At 42.3% G+C, this 23,364-nt stretch overlaps 1 protein-coding gene across 1 annotated transcript in view; it reads right to left on the reverse strand.

The window, feature by feature from the left end:
* LOC309478177 (uncharacterized protein) overlaps positions 1-9,777 on the reverse strand; it is a 61,567-nt gene extending 51,790 nt beyond the window's left edge. Inside the window, exon 1 of the mRNA XM_082141781.1 lies at positions 9,689-9,777. The gene's annotated coding sequence lies outside the window, so the exon portion shown is untranslated. The remainder of the gene's footprint in view (positions 1-9,688) is intronic.
* Positions 9,778-23,364: the final 13,587 nt, after the last annotated feature.

A 23,364-nucleotide genomic window follows, 5' to 3' on the forward strand; every position in this document is an offset into this window, starting at 1 on the left:
AGTCGAGAACTGAACTTTTGACACACAGAGCTCTGATTCTCAGCCATTTGGAATGCCTGGGTCTCAATCAACTTATCCAAGAGCAAACTGAACCCCAGCCGGAGTGTGATCTTTCTGGGCACAGTTATCGACTCTACAACTATGAGAGCGCGGCTTACACAAGAGCGCGCGCTCTCTATACAGCAGCTGGCAGCCTCCTTCAAGGCAGGCGAGCGCACACCCCTAAAGAAGTTTCAGAAACTTCTCGGTCTCATGGCAGCATGGGATTACTGCACATGCGCCCACTGCAGCACTGGCTCAAACGCCGTATGCCAGCCCATGCATGGCAGTCAGGCAACCCGCGCATCATGGTGAATCACGGTTGTTTATGGACCTTGAGTCCCTGGCAGGCTCAGGACTGGTACCACGAGGGCATGACCATGGGGGTGACTTCCGGGAGGAAAGTGGTTTTCACAGACGCTTCCAACCTAGGTTGAGGAGCGCTGCACGAGGGCAAGCCTGCCTCCAGCCTCTGGTCGAGCATGGAACAGAGCTTACATATCAACTGCCTGGAAATGAAAGCAGTTTGTTTGGCCCTCAAAGCATTTCTGTCAAACTTCAAAGGACACCACGTCTTAGTCCGTACGGACAACACGACAGTGGAGGCATACATAAATCGCCAGGGTGGTGTCAGGTCGGGCAACCTGTTCACCATGGCGCGAGACCTCCTCTTCTGGGCGCAAGCCAATCTGAGCTCTCTGAGGGCAGCACATATCCCTGGCATTCGGAATCTGGGTGCGGATATGCTTTCACGGGGTAACACTCCTCTAGGTGAGTGGTCCCTGAACCCTCAGACAGTCAGTCTGATATGGAGTGTGTTCGGCGATGCCGAAGTCGACCTTTTAGCCTCGAAAACCAACACTCACTGCACAGTATTCTTCTCGAAGAACAGGGACGCGTTGGCCCATCTCTGGCCCAGCCGCCCCTTTATGCATTTCCCCCCGTTTCAATGATCCCCCAGGTCATCAAACGGGTTAGGGAGAGTGGATGCCCAGTCCTCCTAGTGGCCCCTCTCTGGAAATCCAGGCTGTGGTTTCCAGAGCTGGTTCAGATGACGGACAGAGTCCCCTGGCCTGTCCCACTGAGGAAGGATCTCCTCACGCAGGGGACGATATGGTAGGGCTGTGCTCAGAATATCGATACAACGATACATCGTCATGAACTCCTGACGATGCGCGTATCGATACAGCAGCTGCCGTATCGATACTGTTGTGCTTATGTAGCCAATTCAGGGCTTGAATTTCGCCGCGGGATTGCGGGTATTGGGCATAATTTTAATCATTCCTGCACTTTAGCATGTAGATTCTATGAGTAAATTAATCCACACAGACTATAAAATCAGATCAGTCATTTTAAAACTTTATGTGAGACGCAATTTCACAAACAGCTTGAAGCCTTGTTTATACGTTCGCCTGGCTCCGCAGCGCGAGTCTCCGCTGCCTGCGCGCGCACCTCCCCAAACAGACGAGGCGTTTATACTCGACGCGCTCGCCGTTGTACTATTCTGTGAAACGACAGGGGGTGACTCAAGTAATTGTCCTCTCACACGCAAAATTATGTCAAAAAAATTCGGTCTTGTTGAGTATCCTCTTAACACAGTCGGTTATGTCTTAAGCATAAAACGCATGATGGGACAGTATAATGAAATCAGGATTCGTGCACTAGCTCTTAAAGGAACAGCAACCATCATATGTGTCTGTCATTAATAGTGTTGTCGAAACAACAAAAGATAGCTTTAATTTTAAGGAATCTGGATTAATAGCCTTTGTATTTAATTTAGTCAAGACTAAAATACTACCCAGTGTTATTTTACATTTGATTACTTTATTCAGTTTCTAGTATTTCTGAATACTAGTGCTCTTTATTGGTAGGCTATCTTTATTCTATTGTATTTATTTGTGCTACTTTTTACCATTTAATTCAAAGATTGAAATCAATCTCAAAAGATTACAAATGCATTAATGCACTTCATATTTCAGGATTTACAACCATACAGCGTTGTCGAGAATAACGGCTTCAGACAATTGCTTCACGAGCGTGAGCCACGCTACACAATAGGCTACCAACACGTCAGTTTTTAACAGAAACGGCAATTCCCCGGTTGTATGATGAAGTTAAGTGAGACGTTCTGCTGTCACTTTCTTCTGCACAGTGTTTCACTCTTAACCCTGAGCATGTCGATCAATTGTTGTTTCTGCATAAAAATCTGAAGATGTAATTGTTTAAAATGATTTCAACGTAATGTGAAGAAATGACTTTGTTTGGTGCACATTCCAACACTTAAGACCAAATTGTTAAATAATCAGAAGCAGAGACTTTAAAAGTAGAGGAAGAGCCGTTTTAAGCTAATTTCATTTAACTCATTGTTTTTTTAATGGCAAAAACTAAATCGTTTTTTTCAGTGATCACAACTGTTATAACACTGGTTATACAATAAACATATATTACTGTTACTAAACCCAAATTGATCCATATCGTGATACACATCATATCGTGGCTTTAGTATCGTGATGCGTATCGTATTGTGACATTGTTGGTGATACACAGCCCTACAATATGGCATCCGCGACCCTACTTATGGGTCCTGCATGTGTGGTCCCTCAACGGGTGCCCAGGGACCTCCCTGAGAAGGTCTTGAACACAATCACTGAGGCTAGGGCCCCGTCTACCAGGTGCCTCTATGCTCTGAAGTGGTCAGTGTTCTCCAGCTGGTGCTCAGACAAACACTTTGAACCCAGGTCATGCGAGGTATCAGTGGTACTCTCCTTCCTACAAGAGTTGTTGGATGCAGGCCTTTCCTCGTCCACGTTCAAAGTATATGTGACGGCCATTGCAGCTCATCATGCTCCGGTGGCTGGCCAATCATTAGGAAGAAACGACTTGGTGGTACGATTTCTAAAGGGAGCCAGGAGGATGAACCCCTCCAGACCTCCGTCTGTGCCGTCATTGGGACCTCTCCACGGTCCTTGGGGCCCTGAAGAGACCACCATTTGAACCGCTCCAGTCGGTTGGTCTTAAACCTCTCTTGCTAAAGACTGCTCTCCTGCTGGCACTGGCATCTATCAAGCGAGTGGGGGATCTGCAGGCACTCTCTGTGAGCCCCTCCTGTTTGCAGTTTGGAATTGGTGACTCTAAAGTCACCCTCAAACCCAGACATGGCTATGTACCCAAAGTGCTCTCAACACCTTTTAGAGCACAGGTCATCACATTGTTAGCTCTTCCCCCTTCCACAGAGGATGGGGAGGCTAATTTGCTCTGCCCTGTCAGAGCACTGAGAATCTATCAGAACAGCTCTTTGTCTGCTTTGGTGGCTGATCCAGGGGATCTCCTGTCACGAATCAAAGACTGTCCAAATGGATAGTGGATGCCATATCTCTGGCGTACACCTCAGTGGGTCAGGTTTGCCCTATAGGTACTAGAGCCCATTCAACTAGAGGCATGGCTTCGTCATGGGCTTCGTCCTCTGGGTTTCCTATTCAGGATATTTGTGCGACGGCCGGCTGGTCCTCGCTTTCCACATTATGAGGTTCTATAACATGGAGGTACCTTCCCTGCAGGCAAAGGTCCTTTCAGTATGATTAAGACCCGACGGTGTCTGGTCTTATCTACATATTCTGTCGCTGTTCATAAGCTCATTATCCATTATTATTATAAAACCCGCCTTTGGCCGGTTCTGATATCCCTTATACTTAATAGACCCGATGGTGTCCAGTCTTATTGGTATATTATGTTGGGTATGAGCTTACTGACATTATATATATTATTAGACCCGATGGTGTCCGGTCTTTTCCAATATATATACTTTGGGTTCTGGCTTGTTTCTGTGAGCTCAGGAGTCCTGAGCTGCAGTAGGCAACCAGTTACTTATAGTGCGGCGTTTTACATGGCGTCCCCACTGCATATAGCTACGAAATACGAAGTGACCGTTCTCGAAAGGGAACATACTCGGTTACTATCGTAACCTTGGTTCCCTGAGAGTAAGGGAACGAGTATTGCGTAGCTGGCCGCACTATAGTAACATGGCAAGTTTGTCGCTTCAGTCGATTTAAACTTGCTATAATGGCGAATTCGGGCTCTAAACGATAGTAACCGAGTACGTTTTCAACTAAAGAAATCTTAAACATTAGCCACACACATGTAGTTAAAGGTGCATTGCGCAAGTCTCTGAGTTTTTGCAGAACTATGCCCCCTCTGGCGACAAGCGAAACTGCAACCAGAGGTGTGCACGCTCATGGACCACACGCACACGCACGCTTGCACGAGCACGAGCTGTTCATAACCAAAGGAGCATCAGCCGCACAAATCTTTTGTTTACAGTCATAATGTCTTCAGAGGTAATAAAGTTATAAATCTGCAAGTCATTTTAAATATGTGAAAGGAAAGGCATTTGAGTAAATTACACACTTATGTGTGAGGGAAAAACGGGGGTAGTAGAAAACTTCGGTTTTTGTTTCCATCTATGTCCATGTTGAACTGTTTTATGTGTTTGCTGTATCCACTTATGATTGTATTATGGAAACACGTTCATGAACAATATAAGTTATTACTTTATTACTTTGTAAAAGCTCAAAATAATAATCATACCATACACAGTTGGTCAACAAAGTACACTCAAATGTCTCAAGGTAATATTCATAGATTATTACATCATTTGTTGTCATAGATTTGCTGTATCAGACATTAGAGACTGGGCTAAATCTTACCGTTTTATCAAGAAAAAAGCCAACTGAGGATCCCGTTTGAGCCCTAGAGCAGACCGGAGATTCCAACGACAAACAGTATTTATATCGTTTTTACCTTTTGTACATAGCCACGTCCAAGTGATCTGAGGGCGCGGGCGCTTCCTAGTGTGTGCAGACCGGAGATCTCTCCATTTGTTGAAAGCCTTCCGGATGTTGACTCTCGTCTTATTCCGACGCCTGTGGCACTAGACAAAAGTTTTCTTTTCTTTGTCTTACGTGGAGTTTGCGTTGGGGTTTGGAATGAACTACAAGCCGGTCTCTTTGAATCCATCTTCTACTTTTGTCGAAAGTTGACTAAAGTTTTGTCGCTCGAGTTGTCTTCGCTGATACGGAGAATGACGGCAAATACACAAACCTGCCAGACATAGCCAGGTGAGAATGCCGTGAACGCGCATGACGTCACGCCCAGTCTCAAATTCCGACCCGAATCCCTCTTATTTATTTTACTGTACAGGATTATAGAGACAATCGTAGCGATCAGAGAAGGGCTCATTCAGCCCATCAGGCAATTGTTTAAGCATGTATGGGTTAGAAAACGGGTATTTTTAACATGAAAAGTTGCGCAATGCACCTTTAAGGCAAGCTTAGGCCTATTGATTATATTCAATGCATGCATAACGTTAGCCTATTTATAACAAAATGAATTATTAACCACAACCCTGCCTCTTTGTTTAAATTTTTAAAATATTAAACTTATTAATAGGGTTCAGGCAATATGTGCATTTGTACTCTGATCATCTTTACTGTAATAAAATTAAAAATGACAAACCTCAACCCTGTCTCTGTTGGTTCATTTTCTTAATAGCCATTATAAAGTATAAGTGATAGGTACAAGAAGCTATACAATAAGAAAGAAAGCAAACAATGCAGTCAAACATACAAAGTCAGCGCTCTAGTCTAATGTTACAACGGTAAAGTTAAATAGCCTAAATATATAAAGTTATGAAACTTCACTTAGCCCTAAGCCAAAACGATTGGCCAGGGAACAAATTATAGATTCATGGCACCAAAGATCGCCCGTTAGGTCTACACAAGGCGAATTATATCTCACGTTTAACCACTATGGAGATAAATTGAGATCCGATCCAATCTTCCAGCGACCAGAACATCTACAATTCTATACAAACGCTTACATAGATCTGTACCTGGTTGATGCCGATTTATTCGGTCGAACAGCAATTACACACAAAGCATAACTCTGTGATTTCGAAGACGTCTTATTATTATTTGAAATTGTGGTGTCGCTACGTGAACGAATTGTTCTTTTGAACCGGTTCTTTTTAGTGAACCGATCGAACCAGTTCACTAAATCGGACTGAATCATTCAAAACAGTTTGAGTCTCGATTCAGCGCTGATCTACAATTTTATAAAGTTACTGTAACACAGCAACTGAACACTGCTTTACTGCTTTTCTAAATACTTTCAGGTTCAGGTTCCTTTATTCTATACCCTGTAAATGGGATTTCAGAGAACAAGTTCAGGCCGTTTATCATACATAGGCTATATCACAATACAATCGACAACACTATAAAAAGCACTAATTTCCTTACATTTTATGATAAACCAATTACTTCATCTTATTACTATTCATATAATTAATCACTACAGGGACAAAGCTATTCTTATATCGTTTTGGTTGTACAATGCGGGACTCCAAACCATCGATTAGACGGAAGGTGCTGGAACTCATAGGCTAATACAGAAACTCGATACATACACTTTTCTGTTTATTTGTAATTGTATACAATTGTATTTATTTTTAATAAAATGAAAACCTATGTGAGGTGCATTACACCTTAATAATTTGTGTCTGTCTTCACTTTGTGCTTCTTTGGATTTGTTTAGATTTTAATGTTGTCAGCAGATTTAGAGCCGATTCTTCAACCATTAAACCTTGAAATGACTGAGACTGACAACAAATGCAGCCATCAAGAGTCAAATCTGTGGAATTGTAAATGTTCACTTTATATAGAAACACTGATTTATCCTGATGCTGAGACACAGAATCTGCTTAAAAAAACGAGTGAGAATAAAGGCAATACAATAATTCACCTTTTTTTTTTTTTTTTTATTAACTTTTTATTGAAAGTTAACAAACATAAACAAAACAGCACTCAAACACTGACCGTCACCACAATAAAAAAAATAAAAAAAAATAAAAAAAAATTATATATATATATATATATATATATATATATATATATATATAAAAAAATGTTAAAAGTCAAAACCAAGGGAAACATATGTACACACTTAATACTAGTAACATAAAAGACAATAATTCACCTTTATTTGTGCTTGTAGACAACATTTGCTCATTTCGACAACTTCAGGCAAAGCTTTTTCTCAAGAGTCTGTACAGTAGATACTTGGGTGAAACTCTTTCCAAATGAAGAGCACTGGTACGGTTTCTGTCCGGTGTGAATTCTCTGGTGTTTTTTCAAGCTGGCCAATGTAATGTAGCTCTTCTCACAGTCAGAGCACACATAATGTTTCACAACAGAATGAATACGCTGGTGCACTTGTAAAGTTTGGAGTAGAGAAAAACTGTTTCCACAAAAAGAACAAACATGAGGCTTCACACCAGCATGAACTTTAAGGTGTCTGGTTAAGTCTGATGCCACAACATATGTTTTCTCACACTGATCACAGCTGAATGATCTCACTCTAGAATGACGGCGCAGATGATTTTTGAAAGTGCTTTTGCAACTGAAACTCTTTCCACACTGAAAGCATGTGAACGGTTTTTCTCCAGTGTGAATTCTCATGTGTAAAGCAAAAGATGATCTATGTATGTAACTCTTTTCACACTGAGTGCATGTATAAGGCTTTTCTCCAGTGTGATTTCTCATGTGTGTCTTAAGGGATGATTTATAGGTGAAACTCTTTCCACACTCAGGGCAGGTGAAAGATCCTTTTCCAGCTTGTTTTTGTGTGAAATTCTCTTCAGTCTGTGAAACAACAGTGTTTCCATCTTCATTTTTGAAACACTGAGGTTTTTGTAACCGATGTTTGTCTTCGTTTTTATATGTCAGTTCTCCATCTTCATTTGTCAAATGATGGTGTTTGTCTTCATTCACTTCCATTGGATCCAAGTTAATTAAATAACATTAAAAAGGGACAAATGAGAAACAAAAATAAATCAAAGTTAAGGTCTTAAAAGTCTTAATTAAACACATATCTTGTTTACTACTGAGTCTACTAGTTACTACTAGTTTTCGATGTATTGTTATTTTTCAGTTTTCATCTTAATGTTCGTCATCAGTCATTAAAGAGAATGAAGGAAAACACCAACCTATTTGTTCCTCTGTATCTTCATCTTTTATTCTGCAGGGTTCTTCCTTAATCTCCATCTTTACAATAGTATTGTCAGTAGTTTCTCCTGGAGTAATTCCTCCTGCTTGCTGCTTCTTCTCCTGTGGGAAGATGGGAATATTCCCCAGCATTTAAGGGCAATTCCACGCAAAACTGTCACATCCATAACGCCAACTAAATACCATGGCATTGTGTTGGCGTTATGGATGTGACAGTTTTGCGTGGAATTGCCCTTAAACTCTCATGAACGGCTGTGGGAGCTTCACTGACTGAAGGAGTGAATTGTGGTCGTTGTTGCTCATTTAGCAGATGATCATCACACTAAGGGCGTTTTTCCACTGGGTTCGTTTGCTGCGGTCCGAACCCGAGTGCGCTAGTTCCCGGCGCCCCCCGCAGCGTTGGTCTGGTTTCACACTCAATTAGTTGTATCGAACCCAGGTGCGTTTGCAGTGATCTTACGTCATCGCAAACGCACACGGAAAACGCATGGCGAATACAACTCGACTGAGCATAGCTGTAATTTGTCTGTTTTTTTTGGTGCTATTATGCACAACATAGTGAGAGACAACTACGTTTATGTTCATTACATGGTGTAATTCAGCACATATCCAGGGGACGCCGTGTTTCTGCTGCTCGCAGAAGATTTTTCACTGATGCGACAATGATACGCATGCGCGGGATAGTATACTTCCTGAACAAGCACGCACCCGAGTCCGTGTTGCTTGCACATTAACGCGAACCGCGCCACGGTTCGGGAGCAACCGAGCTCAGACCACCTCCTCCAGGTAGTCTCGGGTTCAGTACTCTAGTGCGCACCCGGGTCCGATGACAGCGTTCACATTAGCGATTTTTCATGCGAACCGTGCCCCGGTCCGCACTAAACTGCCAGTGTGAAAGCGCCCTTACAATCACTCTCAATTATCCAGCTTTAAGTGTTTTGCTCTAATAGCTATTTAGAAACAATTTCATAATTTGAGGTTTTACTATAAGGATTACGCTGCTATTTTGAACCAATTATCAGATCAAAAACGAGTTGAAGGCAAACTTTTGTGTCACTAAAAATTGTAGCTTACATTTTTAGCAGCACAGTTAGAAAAATAATGTAAAATGTTATATCTTACTACAATCTGTGTTTGCATCAGGTTTAATTTATTAATTACAAAACACAAATCTTTACACTTTGTCATTTAACTAGTCAGTGATGCGCTTATGGTTTGTTATATTTACAACATTGTCGAAAATTAACCATGACTTGTATAGGTAAAGTGTAGTAACCATTGGCTTTTGGCAGATTGCTTACCATTTATTTAATCAGGTTTAACTGCAAATACAACGGTTAAACTATGGTAATGGGTTTAACTAGAAACCACTTTTTTTTTTTTTATTATTATAAAATAAAAAAAAATAAAAAAAAACATGGTTCATTTTCATAAGGGATTCACTTCTAGTCAAACATAATTAAAGTGCCTCAACTTCGGATTCAAGATCTAATTCGGTAAACACTCCGGCTGGTTGGATACACTCAAATTAACCGAATCTCTAATAGCCATGTAGATTTCTCCTATTACATGATAAAAATGAATGTACTCACAGTCTGAAACAGCAGATTTAGAGCAGAATGAACGGCTGTGTTCCACTTCTCATGTTTATGTTCCCTTCCCTCGCTCACTTCTCTTCTTCTTCAAGACTCGGATGTGTGTCATTGCTTCGGTTGCCCAAGCGCCTCTACTGGCGGAAACTATATTAAACTCTTTAACCCAGATATAAAACAACCACGATAATCTCGTTGTTTTAGTCGAGATGTTCCTTTGTCAATTACACAGACTCCAGATCAATTGAAGAGTAGCTTTTTACATTTATTAGTCTCTTTCACCATGGCATGCCTACACACACACACCTGTGCTAATCACCACAACCCCCACCCTCTGCACATGCGCAAACATATACTTGGCAGGGTTGCCACTACTCCATAAAACCATCCACTATCATTACATCTTCCCTTTTTTTTTTTTTACTACTAATAAACATTAATTGCAACCTTCCATTAAAGATAAACATTTAAACTTCCCAACACTACAAAAATACAAAGATGATCTGAAATATCCTATTAAACCTCTTTGACTATTTCAGTCTTTTGCAACAGTCTTTCAGCATGTTTCAATAAGCCTTTCAGGGCATTTCCGGTCACGAACAGATCTTCTCAAAGTTATCTCAGTCTTTTCAGGTTGTTCTAACTCAGCTGATAAATCTTTCAGCAAATGTTGACAATTCCTCCTTAACACAACACCACTTGTTGTTTCAACATTATAGGACCTTGGTTGAACTTGTTCAAGTACAATGCCTTTCTGATTCCAGGTATTAGTTTTATCTTTAAATCTGACCTCCTCGCCAGCACGAAGTTCAGGCAAATGATGAGTTCCTTGATCGTAATAGATCTTTTGCTTAGCCTTTTGTTGTTCTTTGAGTTCTTTAACTTTCTCACTGCCTTCTGTCACGAGAAGATCCTCAGACATAGGTAAATTAGAACGAAGACGTCGTCCCATCAAAAGATATGCCGGAGAATTTCCACACTCAAGAGGAGTACTACGATAAGCAAGCAGTCCCATATAGAAACTACTTCCACCATCTCTTGCCTTTTGCAGCAACCTTTTCACAACTCCAACTGATTTCTCCACAAGTCCATTAGACTGGGGAAAATATGGACTCGATGTTGTATGTCTGAAGTCCCAGTCTTTTGTAAAACTCTGGAAACTAGCATTAACAAATTGAGGGCCATTATCTGTAAACACTTCAGTTGGTACTCCGTGTCGAGCAAAGACTGATTTCAGGCATGAAATCACATTTTCTGCCGTAGTTGTGTTCAACGCACACACTTCTGGATAAAATGAAGAATAATCCGTAACCAAGAGGTAATTTTTTCCCTGACATGTGAACAGGTCTGCTCCTACTTTTTGGTACGGCCTTTCAGGTACCGGATGCGACTTTAGTGGCTCTCTGGGATTATTGAATTGATATCTGGCACATGTCTGACATTTGGACACTGCAATTGTGATATCCTGATTTATTCCAGGCCAATACATGACTTCACGAGCTCTTTTTTTACACTTCTCAATTCCCAAATGGCCTTCATGGATTTTGTTCAACATCTCATGTCTCAGATTTTTCGGAATCACCACTTTATTTCCTTTATACAGAATTCCATCACAAACTGACAATTCAGACGTGCAGTTCCAAAATTCATGAACTTCTACACCACAATTTTGCTTCACTTCTGGCCAACCATTCATGACATAATGTTTCACCTGAGTGAGTGTTTGATCTTGTTCTGTCTCTTTGTTGATCAATTTCATTTTGGAATCAGCAACAGGTAAAGCTTCTACGATCATGTTCACATATGCTTGAATGTCTTCAATCAACTTTCCACTCGAAGGTGTAGTTGGGTCTACAGCTCTGGACAAGGTGTCTGCCACAAACATTAATTTGCCTGGTGTATAAAACACTGTTAATGCATAACGTTGCAATCTGATCATCATTCTTTGAATTCTCAATGGACAATCATTAAGAGATTTTTTGAACAATGCAATCAATGGTTTATGGTCGGTTTCAACATCCACGGACTGTCCTGCCACAAATTGATGAAATCTCTCACAAGCAAAAGTAATACTGAGCAACTCTTTTTCAATTTGAGCGTACCTACACTCCGCATCAGTCATTGAACGTGAGGCATATGCAACTGGTTGCCAGGTTCCATCATAATCCTGAAGCAATACTGCTCCTAATCCTGTCTGTGAAGCATCAGCTGAAATCTTAATAGAACGTTTGGGGTCATAAAATTTCAAGATTGGCTCTTTAGTTAGTATCACTTTCAACTGTTGCCATGCAGACTCCTGTTCATGGTTCCAATCCCATTCATTCTTTTTCTCAGTCAGCCATCTTAATGGAGCTATCTTCTCAGATAGGTTAGGTATGAATTTACTCATATAGTTCAACATACCCATGAATCGCTGAACATCTTTTACACATTTCGGTCTTGGCATGTGTTCAATAGCAGAAATCTTCATGGGATCTGGTCGCACTCCAGCACTACTAATGATGTCACCCAAGAACGTTAACTCAGTCACCCCCAATTGGCACTTTTCTCTGTTCAACTTAAGATTTGCATGCCTGGTTGCTTCCAGAACCCCTCTTAACCTTGCATCATGTTCTTCTTTCGAAGCTCCCCAAACAATTATGTCATCCATCGATGTATCCACACCTTCCATGTGTTCATAAATCATATGCACTGTTTTATGCTACACCTCAGGAGCCGAAGCAATTCCAAAAGGAAGCCTTAAGAAACAATATCTTCCATATGGTGTATTAAACGTGCACAGTTTTGAGCTGGCAACATCCAATTTTAACTGCCAAAATCCTGATGACGCATCTAATTTGCTAAAATATTTGGCATTTGCAAATTGGGACATAATCTCTTCACGTGTAGGAAGCTTGAAATGTTCTCTCTTAATTTCCCTGTTCAAATCTCTAGGATCAAGACAAACTCGAAGTTTTCCATTCTTCTTGTCCACAATCACCAATGAACTAACCCATTCTGTGGGCTGATCAATTTTTTGTATAACTCCTAAACTCTCCATTCTATCCAGCTCTTCTTTTAATTGTCTTTGAAGTGCAAACGGTACTTTTCGACATGGATGTATAACTGGAGGTACAGTTTCATCAATTTGAATTGTGTGCTCCTCTGACAGACAGCCTAAGCCTTTAAACACATCCCCATACTCGGTTAGAATTGAGTCATACTCAGGTTCAGACTCTTTTGACTCTTCTACCACCAGCACTCTCTTCACCAGATGCAGCCTCTCACAAGCAGACAAACCCAAAATCGCTTGAAAATCCTTCGGCACCACTACAAATGACAGACTGTGTACTTTATCCTTATATCGCATTTTTGCAACACATTTTCCTTTCACTGGTATGTCCGCTCCAGAGTATCCAGTTACTTTCAATTTAGCAGCATGCAACTTTGGTCGAGGCCTTAGTTTGTTGAATTCAGTTTCAGAAATGATATTGACTTGAGCTCCAGTGTCAAGCTTAAATGCTACTATACTATTGTTTATTTGCAGTTGTACGGTCCACTCTTTCTGTTCACCTCCACCTTCTGCTACTACATCCACAAAGAATTCTTCCAATTCACACTCAGTAACGGCATTTACTTGGCTTGAGGTTCGTTTACTTTTACAACAACGTGCATAATGATTAATTTTACCACAATTGTTGCAATTTTTCCCATAAGCTGGACATTGTCTCGATGGATGTTGCATCCCACAACGATCGCACATTCTTTGAGGCTTATCAATTACCATCCTGCTTCGTTCCTGTTGCGTTGCTTGTTTTGCACTTACACTGGGTGTCTGATACTATTTACAACATCCACAGCACAGGTCTCATTTAACAATTCTTTCGCTTGCGTCTTTACAGTCTCTGCCGCTCTACAAAGTGAAAGCGCTTTCTCCAAGTCCAAATCCTGTTCTCGAAGTAACCTTTCCCTCAATCCATTGTCAGGTATTCCACACACAATTCTGTCTTTGACCAACGAATCTGTTAACTCCCCAAACTCACAAGTTTTACTCCTATGTTTGAGCTCTGTAACATACTGATCAATTGTTTCTCCACTTTTCTGCATGCACGTGAAAAATCAATGCCTTTCATAAGTTACATTTCTCCTGGGTATGCAAAACGCTTCAAACTGGTCCATTATCGGCTGTAACTTCAAACTCTCTCCTTCTTCAAAAGTGAAATTATTATATACTTCCAACGCTTCATCACCAACCACATGAAGAAATAATGACGCTTTCATTTTCTCAGACTTACGATCTCCATCAATCGCAGATAGATATAGAAGAAATCGTTGCTTAAATCGTCTCCAATTTTCAGCAACATTACCGGACAATTGAAGCTTCAGAGGTGGCTGTAATCCTTCCATTTCCTCTGTTTTCTCGTCACACGTGTATATGTAATCCACAAACTTTCACTTCTGAAACCACTTCTGACACCATGTTTTAGTCGAGATGTTCCTTTGTCAATTACACAGACTCCAGATCAATTGAAGAGTAGCTTTTTACATGTATTAGTCTCTTTCACCATGGCATGCCTACACACACACACCTGTGCTAATCACCACAACCCCCACCCTCTGCACATGCGCAAACATATACTTGGCAGGGTTGCCACTACTCCATAAAACCATCCACTATCATTACACTCGTTATCTTGGTTGACATGTATACATTTATTATATAGCTCCCAAACATGTTTGATTTGGAATAATTAAGTATTGATTTATAAATAACATCTTATAGGTTACACAGCTGTTCACTTTCACCATAATAGATCATTTTGAGATTCAAACTTCAAATATCTGCTAAGGAGTTTGTAATTGTATTTACCATCTGGACTCTGTGTTACTGATGTTGTTTATTTTAATATAAATCTTGACTTAATTTTCAAGTTAGATGGTACAAGAATGATTAATAGAAAATGTGAGACACATAGAGAGATTTGAAAATGTAAAAGTAACAAATAAAATGTTTTAACAGTTTCTTTCTTTTTCTTTCTTTCTTTTTTCTTTCTTTTTTCTTTCAGCTTTGCCAAAAACAAAAATGAAGCAAAGTCATGAGGGACAAAGTCAAAATGAGGTACTTTAAATGAATATACAGATCAAGACCCAGACAGCAACACGTGGAGTCCACACGGCCCAGATGTGGACCGGATCTGGGACGACACCATGTTGCTGTCCGGGAAATCATAAGAAAACCACTATAACACTCTCTCAATTCAAAACGCCAACAGCATCTCTCTTCCACATCAGCATCCACGCTGTATCTCAAAAAACACTTTTCTCTCGTCCGCCAATCCCCGAGGAACATGTTCAATTAAGGCAGAGCTGCACCTGAGAGAGAGAGAGAGGGATAGAAAAGATGAGATACACATCCCCACACACAGGCTCAGACTTAACATGTGGGTTTACCTTATACTGATTACATGGCTACTCAAGGAAAGGTGTTAATTACTTAAGTCACTCAATTAGCACAAGTTTGTTTTTTCTTTGTAACATAAATTCTACAGTCAGTTCAAGATGCAATGAATTACAATAATTGTGCATCACCACATAACAGGCAAAATCCGTCATTACTGAATTTACACTTTGGCCTTGATATGAAGCTCAAAGTGTAAATTCAGTAATCATTTAATTGTTTCTAAATGACTATTTGCACCTGGATAATTGAGAGTGATTGTAAGTGTGATGATCATCTGCTAAATGAACAACAACGACCACAATTCACTCCTTCAGTCAGTGAAGCTCCCACAGCCGTTCATGAGAGTTTACTCCATTACTCCAGGAGAAACTACTGACATACTATTGTAAAGATGGAGATTAAGGAAGAACCCTGCAGAATAAAAGATGAAGATACAGAGGAACAAATAGGTTGGTGTTTTCCTTCATTCTCTTTAATGACTGACGAGAAACGTTAAGATGAAAACTTACAAATTAAAATAACATCTAAAATTAGATACTAGTAGACTCAGTAGTAAATTGGATTTGTGCTAAATTGAGATTTTGATGTTTATTTTTGTTTCTCATGTATCCTTTTATTAAATTATGGGGATTTAATTTGTTTATTTTAGACCTGATGGAAGTGAATGAAGACAAACAGCATCAGTTTCAAAAGGGGCATTATTTCACAAATGAAGATGGAAATGCAGTCGTTTCAAAGACTGAAGAGAATGTCACACAGAAACAAGCTGGAAAATCTGGAGTCAAAGGATCTTTAACCTGCTCTGAGTGTGGAAAGAGTTTTGTATGTAAATCAGACCTTAACCAACACATGAAGATTCACACTGGAGAAAGGCCTCATACATGCACTCAGTGTGGAAAGGGATTCATTCGCAAAGATCACCTAAATATACACATGAGAGTTCACACTGGAGAAAAAACTTTCACATGCTCTCAGTGTGGAAAGAGTTTCAGTTACAAAAGCTCTCTCGATAAACATCTGCGCCGTCACTCTGGATTGAGATCATTCAGCTGTGATCAGTGTGATAAAACATTTGTTTTTGAATCAGGCTTAAAAGAACACCTTAGAGTTCATTCTGCTGTGAAGCCTCACTTTTGTTCTGTATGTGGAAAGAGTTTTTCACATCTTTCATCTTTAAAAGTGCATGAGCGTCTTCATACTGGTGTGAGACCTTATATGTGCTTTGACTGTGGAAATACCTTCACTTCATCCAGCAACTTAATACAACACCAGAGAATTCACACTGGAGAGAAACCGTACAAGTGTTCACACTGTGGAAAGAGTTTCGCTCAGTCAGGAAACCTGAAAGCTCATGAGAGAGTTCATACTGGAGAGAAGCCGCACCAGTGCTCTTCATGTGGGAAGAGTTTCACTCAATCATTTACTCTGCAGAAACATAGAAAAAATCATTGCCCGAAGGTGTCTAAGTGAGCAAAGTTCACTCCCATAACCTATTGATTAAAGTTTGATTGTTTGATAAGGGGAACTGGTTGTGCATTGTATTCTAAGTGTTGCATGTTCTGTTCTTCCGACACCCGTATTGCTCCTCTGTTGTGTTGCACATGTGCAGTAAACACTGAGTGTTACCTGTATACAAGATGAACTGAACAGTAAAGCAACAATGTGAAAATACTTGTGTCAGTGTCATCGCTCAAGCAGTGCATGGTCATCTCATATGGCAAGTTGTTTTAGCTTAAATTGTACCCAGCGTTACTCGTCGTAATTGCATTTTTACTAGTAAGAATTCAATTAGAGAGCTCTCCAATTCAATTATTACTAGTAAGAATTACAATTACAGAGCTCTCTAATTCAATTCTTACTAGTAACAATTACAATTAGAGAGCTCTACAAATGAATTTTTACAAGTCATATGTCTCCATTGACTTCCATTCATTTTTAATTACGGAGCTCTACAATTGAATTGTTACTAGTAAGAATTACAATTAGAGAGCTCTACAATTGAATTGTTACTAGTAAGAATTACAATTAGAGAGCTCTACAATTGAATTGTTACTAGTAAGAATTACAATTAGAGAGCTCTCTAATTAAATTCTTACTAGTAAGAATGCAATTACAGAGCACGCCAATTTAATTTTTACTAGTAAAAATATGAATTAAAGATATGTATAATTGCAGAGCTCTGTAATTGAATTAAAGAGCTCTGCAATTACATTCTTACTAGTAAAAATTAAATTAGCGAGCTCTGTAATTGTATTCTTACTAGTAAGAATTTAATTAGAGAGCTCTCTAATTGGAATTGTTACTAGTAATAATTGAATTAGAGAGCTCTCTAATTGTAATTCTTACTAGTAACAATTCAATTGTAGAGCTCTCTAATTGTAATTCTTACTAGTAACAATTCAATTGTAGAGCTCTCTAATTGTAATTCTTACTAGTAACAATTCAATTGTAGAGCTCCGTAATTAAAAATGAATGGAAGTCAATGGAGACATATGACTTGTAAAAATTCATTTGTAGAGCTCTCTAATTGTAATTGTTACTAGTAAGAATTGAATTAGAGAGCTCTGTAATTGTAATTCTTACTAGTAATAATTGAATTAGAGAGCTCTATAATTGTAATTCTTACTAGTAATAATTGAATTGGAGAGCTCTCTAATTGTAATTGCTACTAGTAAGAATTGAATTGTAGAGCTCTCTAATTGAATTCTTACTAGTAAAAATGCAATTACGACGAGTAACACTGGGTACAATTTAAGCTAAAACGGCTTGCCATAATCTATTTATGAAATAAAGTCATTTAGGTTCTTACATTAGCTATATGGTTATATCTTACATTTTGACAAACAATTTAGTCCACAAAAGTAATGAAAAAATAAGTGAATTGAGCAGATTTTGTGTAGGGGAGAGTGGGGTAAAGTGAGACATTTTTTACATTTGTTCCCCTCTAAGCGAGCTAAAATGATATATCAGTCAAATTTACACATTTCCCATTAATTCAGGATGTTTCCTAGCAATGGAAATTATTAGAATGTATTCAGGACGAAGGGCAGTGAAAATATGATTGTTTTTAAAAAAGTGGTCTTGAGACAGACCAGAGAAATCAAGGGGGTAAAGTGAACCAGCTGGGGGTAAACTGATCCACTTACTTTTTCCACTCTGAAACTTCCATAACAACACATGTTGTAACAGTAAGAATCTTGACAGCTAGCTTGACAACCACACATTCCAGAACTAATGTCGGACTAGTAACAGAATCATGGAGATTGGTCAGTTAAGCAAATTATTTTGATGACCCACCGGTGCGCATCCAAGTGAAGGTGCAACGCCCTTGGCGTGCTAAGGGTGAATGGCACACTGGAGGAAATTCCTCCTAAAAAAAAAAAGAACTATGTCCAAATTATTGTGATACATTTGGAAAACTCAATGCAGTCAGACCTCCCCTGGCCAGCCCAGGGAGGGTGGCCCGTCCTGAGCCAGATTCGTATTTGTCCGCCACCGCTGGAGCTCCGTCTGGAGCAAAGTCGGTCCTAAAACGGACCTTTGGGTCTTTGTGGAGGAGGGACAATGCTCCGCTCGGACAAGGAACATGGACCAGAGAACCGTGGTGGTCAGACCGGGTGGGGAAACAGCCTGACCCAGCCCAGGGAAAGTGCACTTTGTGCGGGCGAGACTTCCAGTAAATAGGGTCTGGTTTGTACACCCAGTCCCTCGGTGCCAGGGCGTGCACACCGGTGAACGTGCACCGTCCTGGGTGAGCTAGGGGTGAAAGACACACTGGAGGATATTCCTCCTTGTAAAAATGTCCAAAAATATCTTGTATTTGAAGAAGAGCTCCATGCTCGCAGACCTCCCGGGCCAGCCCCAGGGAGGGTGGGTCATCTCCGGTCAAAGTCAGATCCGTACACCTGCTGGCGCTCCTGCTGGAGCAACCACGGACGCTCGGGGTGTTGTAGAGGAGGGAGACAACACTCTTATCGGACTAGGTAATGGAAAACAGGCGCCTCCAGGTTGCCTGGGGCCCAGAGGAGCGCACCCTCTCCTTCGGGCCGTCAAGTCGGGGTGCCCGGTCGATTGGAGCTTCGGATGCGCCTGGGGATGGAGCAGCTTGCTCCTCCCCGATTTGCGTGTTGACCTCGGGAGACTCAGATGGCCCGTCTGAAACAGATGTTCGCAAAGGTGGCCGCGGGCGCGTCGGGAGGCTTGGATTAGTTGGGGCCCCCCTGGCATGTCTTAAGATCCAAACTTTACCCTGCGCCTCCCCCCGCTTTGAAAGCACCCTTCCCGGTTACGGCCTCGATCCAGATGCCTCCTGCCCCTGCCCCCGGTGGATGGTTCCTCATGCGCCCTATGAGTGGCCGTGTTGTCTCGAGCCTAGGCCCGAGTGGAGCGAGACCCGTATGTAGGGAGCCTGCGCATCGCGGTTCACCGTCCGGGGCTTCTCGGTTGATCCCAAAGGTAAAACGTATGCATGTCAAACAGTCGGTCTGGGTAAACGGCGAAGCGACTCCAGGGGCTTGAGACACCCCTGGAGAAAAAGCGGTGGAGGAAGGTCCTCCTCCGAAAACAAAACGGACAGTGTCCGTGAGGTTGCAGATGGACGAGATTCCCATGCTGACTTTACTCCCTAGCAGGCTCCCAGGGAGAGTGCGGAGCTCCTGTCGGAGCGACCTCGGTCCTAAAACGGATCTTGGGGGTTTTGTCGAGGAGGGGACAAACGCTCCATTCAGACAAGGTGAGACGGAGAAGGTGCTCCACCTCTTTGCCTAAGCTACTGCACCCCAGGCTACTGATTTTACTTCCCCCTTCTTTTTTTTTCTTTATGAATCTTAGGAGGCTTGACTTGTCAATATTTCTCTCCCTTGCAGCTGCTCTTATAGACTTCTTTCCTTCCTTGACCTCAGCGGCTGCATTCTCCATCTCCTCGAGGGGTGTTTTGCCCCAGGTTTTCTTCCTGGTGTATTGCCTTGGCATGATGGCTTTTCTACTATGTTTATGACATTAAAAATAAAACATATGTCATGTAATATTACATTAAAATGTGTTTAAGACTAAACTTAACTTGTGCCTCATGTCTCACTTTACCCCACAGCATTTGTCTCACTTTACCCCACCGCCACATTTTAGAAAAAAACGATCTCTCTTAGCAATTCAGGCTTATCTTCAGCTAGCATCATCACATGGTTTTATATGTTGGTAGTTCATCAACATGTATGATATAAGTTTTTTTACCTGAATCAATTTGCTTTGGCACAACAGTTGATTAAGTTGACAGCAAGAAAATTTACTTTTACATGCAAAAAAAATATTTTTGTGAAAAAAACATGCTTACGACAGCACCATGAGGTCCTCTCCTTCATGGCCAAGGGGAAATGGAAGGGGCTTGAAAACATAATGGTCATATGACCACAATTGTGTTCCATTGCCTAGATATAGGGGGTGTCTCACATTACCCGATGTCTCACATTACCCCGTTCTCCCCTACTAGTCGAATCGTGATTCATGAAACAGTTTAACTAAATTAATTCACTGTGTTTATTAGACTATTTTTTGGGGGAGAAATCTATATCAGGGGCCGAATGTATAAAGCCGCTCAGAGTAAAATATTAGTCTTTAGTGTGTCAAAATTCTAAAAATGACATAATTCTACTCTTATTCCTAAACTTAAGAATAAGTGTGAATCATAAAGGTTTCTAAGTGTTAAGACTAGGTCTCAGCTCCTACATTATTTAAGAGCGCTGGAGAGGGATCCTAACCTAGTTAAGAGTAAAGATGGCAGCAGAGAGGAGGAGAACACATACTTTCCAACAAACAAATAATATATTGGAGTTAAATGATGAGTTGATCAAACGATAAAAGCTTGATCATCAAGGTATTCTTTTTGTTACTGACCTTTTAGAAATGTTTTAGCTCCTCCCACTCTACAGTAGTGGCCAAAAGTGATGTGCAGATTTGTTTTAAATAACCCAGTAAAAGTTTGCTTAAGCCATAAAATTATGACTAGATTCACTTGAAAAATAGCCTGCTGTGGCCTGCTGCCTCCTGCGGCTCGTGCAGAGCCACACTCAGCGACGGGGACCGCCACGTTGTCTGCGTTTCCTGCCTGGGTGAGGATCATGCAGCTCTCGCGCTCGCTGACGGCGGCTGCCATCATTGCGAGCTACTGCCTATGGCGACACTGAGGACTCGCCTGGCATATTTCACTGAGACTGCACCTCTGCCCGCTGTAGTGCCGCGCCATAAAAAGCGCCGTGCTCAGCGGGTCCCGGAACCTTCCCCCACCCGTCAAAGCTCGCCGGTTCGCCCGCCAGCTTCACCGGCTTCGTCAGTGTCTCTTCCTGACGGACAGCGGCCGGCGTCTGCCGCCGCTTCCGTCGATGATGCTGATGAAAAAGACGCGTTGGGGGAGGATGATTCCTGCTCTCTCCTGGCATCGGGCAGTGAGGATTGGGCGAGCTCTGTGGACCTCGCGCCCTCTGTCCGCGCATCGTCAGGCAAAATAGCTAGCATCGAGTCAGAGCTGATGCGCATACTCGCACAGGCCGCGGCGAGCCTCGGCCTCGAGTGGTCTACGCCTGAACACCCTGCTCACAACCGGCTGGATGGATATTTTCTTCCTGAGGAGCGCACTTCGCCTGCGTCCAGACCAGCGCCCTTTCTTCCTGAGTTACACGAAGAAGTCGCCAAGTCTTGGAACGCCCCCTTCTCAGCTAGAATGCGCTCTTCTGTTTCGCTAGCATTCTCTGCTGTTGACGATGCTAAAAACAGAGGTTACCATTCGCTGCCGCCGGTCGAAGAAGCGATTCGGAACTTCCATCAAAGATTTCGCGGAAAGATTCGCCGAGGTACAGAAAGCGTCACAGGCTATGAAGTACTTCCTGCCGAAGCGCTCCAGTTCTGCAGCAGGCCGTGCGAAACCGTCTGCTCAGAGCTCACAGCTCACAGCCTCAGCCTCCGCCCACCGCCGCCACTTCGCAGCGCCGACAGGCCCGAAGCGCGAGAACGCGCTCTCGCTCATCTGGCTGCCGCCCCACCCCGCGTGGGCCGCGGCCCAGGATTGCGGTAAAGCCCGAGGCCCTGAAGTCGTCCTAGCACGCCTAGGGAAACGACGGTGTCCAAGTCCCGCTGCGGCCGGACTTCCACCAAAACTTATCGCTCGTTCAGTTCCAAGAAATGTGACTGTTCCAGTTTATTTTGCAGTCAACAAGCTGGTTCCAGTGCCCGCTTGCCTGCACACAAATGCCGTTTTTACGGCTACCCAGATAAATCCCATAAAGAGTGTATTTTCTGGTGTCCCGGCCACGGCCGATGGTGTTATGAGTGTAGACAAAATGCCCACTGCCCAGTGCCCATTCCTACACACAAGCACAGCCCGTCACACAGGGCTCGCGCACATAAAATCGACACAGTTCGATTGCGCATTAAACGTAGCAGATGTGCCCACTGCCGAGTGCCCACAATCACTACGTCCTGCATGTCTCGAGGTTTCTGTAAAAACGAAACCAACGCGCATTCGCTCTGCTCAGGCGGACAATGCTCTTGGTGTGGTAAATGTGCCCGCTATCCCGCGCCCACATCCACACATAGACGTGACAAGTCCTACGGGACTCGCCCAGCCCTCCCCCTCTCGGTTAACCACCGCAGAGGAGCCGAGCGCGGGCAATCTGCCCGCTGTTATCAGCGCGCCCTCTGCCTCGAATGTCATAAGCGCGACGCTTGTGTTACAGCACACCGAAGCCCCTCTGTCGCTGAGCGACCAGTGCGCGCTTCGCATTCAACCCCTAGCCATTCATGCAGATGCATGGGCGAGGCTACCCGGGGTTTCGAAGTGGGTGCTAGACATTATAAAAAGAGGCTATTCGCTACAGTTTCGCCGACGCCCTCGTCGCTATGCGACACGCGTCGAGACCACGGTAAAAACAGAAGTAGCACACCTACTTTGAGCCGAAATTTTGAAACTATTGAGCAAAGGGGCCATAGAGCCGTTATCTCTAGCTCAGAGCGAAGGAGGGCTATACAGCAGATACTTCCTGGTACCGAAAAAAGACGGGGGTCTCAGACCCATACTAGATCTAAGGCAACTGAACAGAGTGCTTGCAAAGCGACAGTTCAGAATGCTCACGACCAGAAAAATCCTCGCGCAGATTCGCCGAGGAGATTGGTTTGTGTCAATAGATCTGAAAGACGCGTATTTTCAAATACAGATAGCGTCACGTCACAGGCGATATTTGAGATTCGC

The sequence above is a fragment of the Leuciscus leuciscus genome, assembly GCF_965113295.1.
Source record: "Leuciscus leuciscus genome assembly, chromosome: 16".
Lineage (NCBI taxonomy): Eukaryota > Metazoa > Chordata > Actinopteri > Cypriniformes > Leuciscidae > Leuciscus > Leuciscus leuciscus.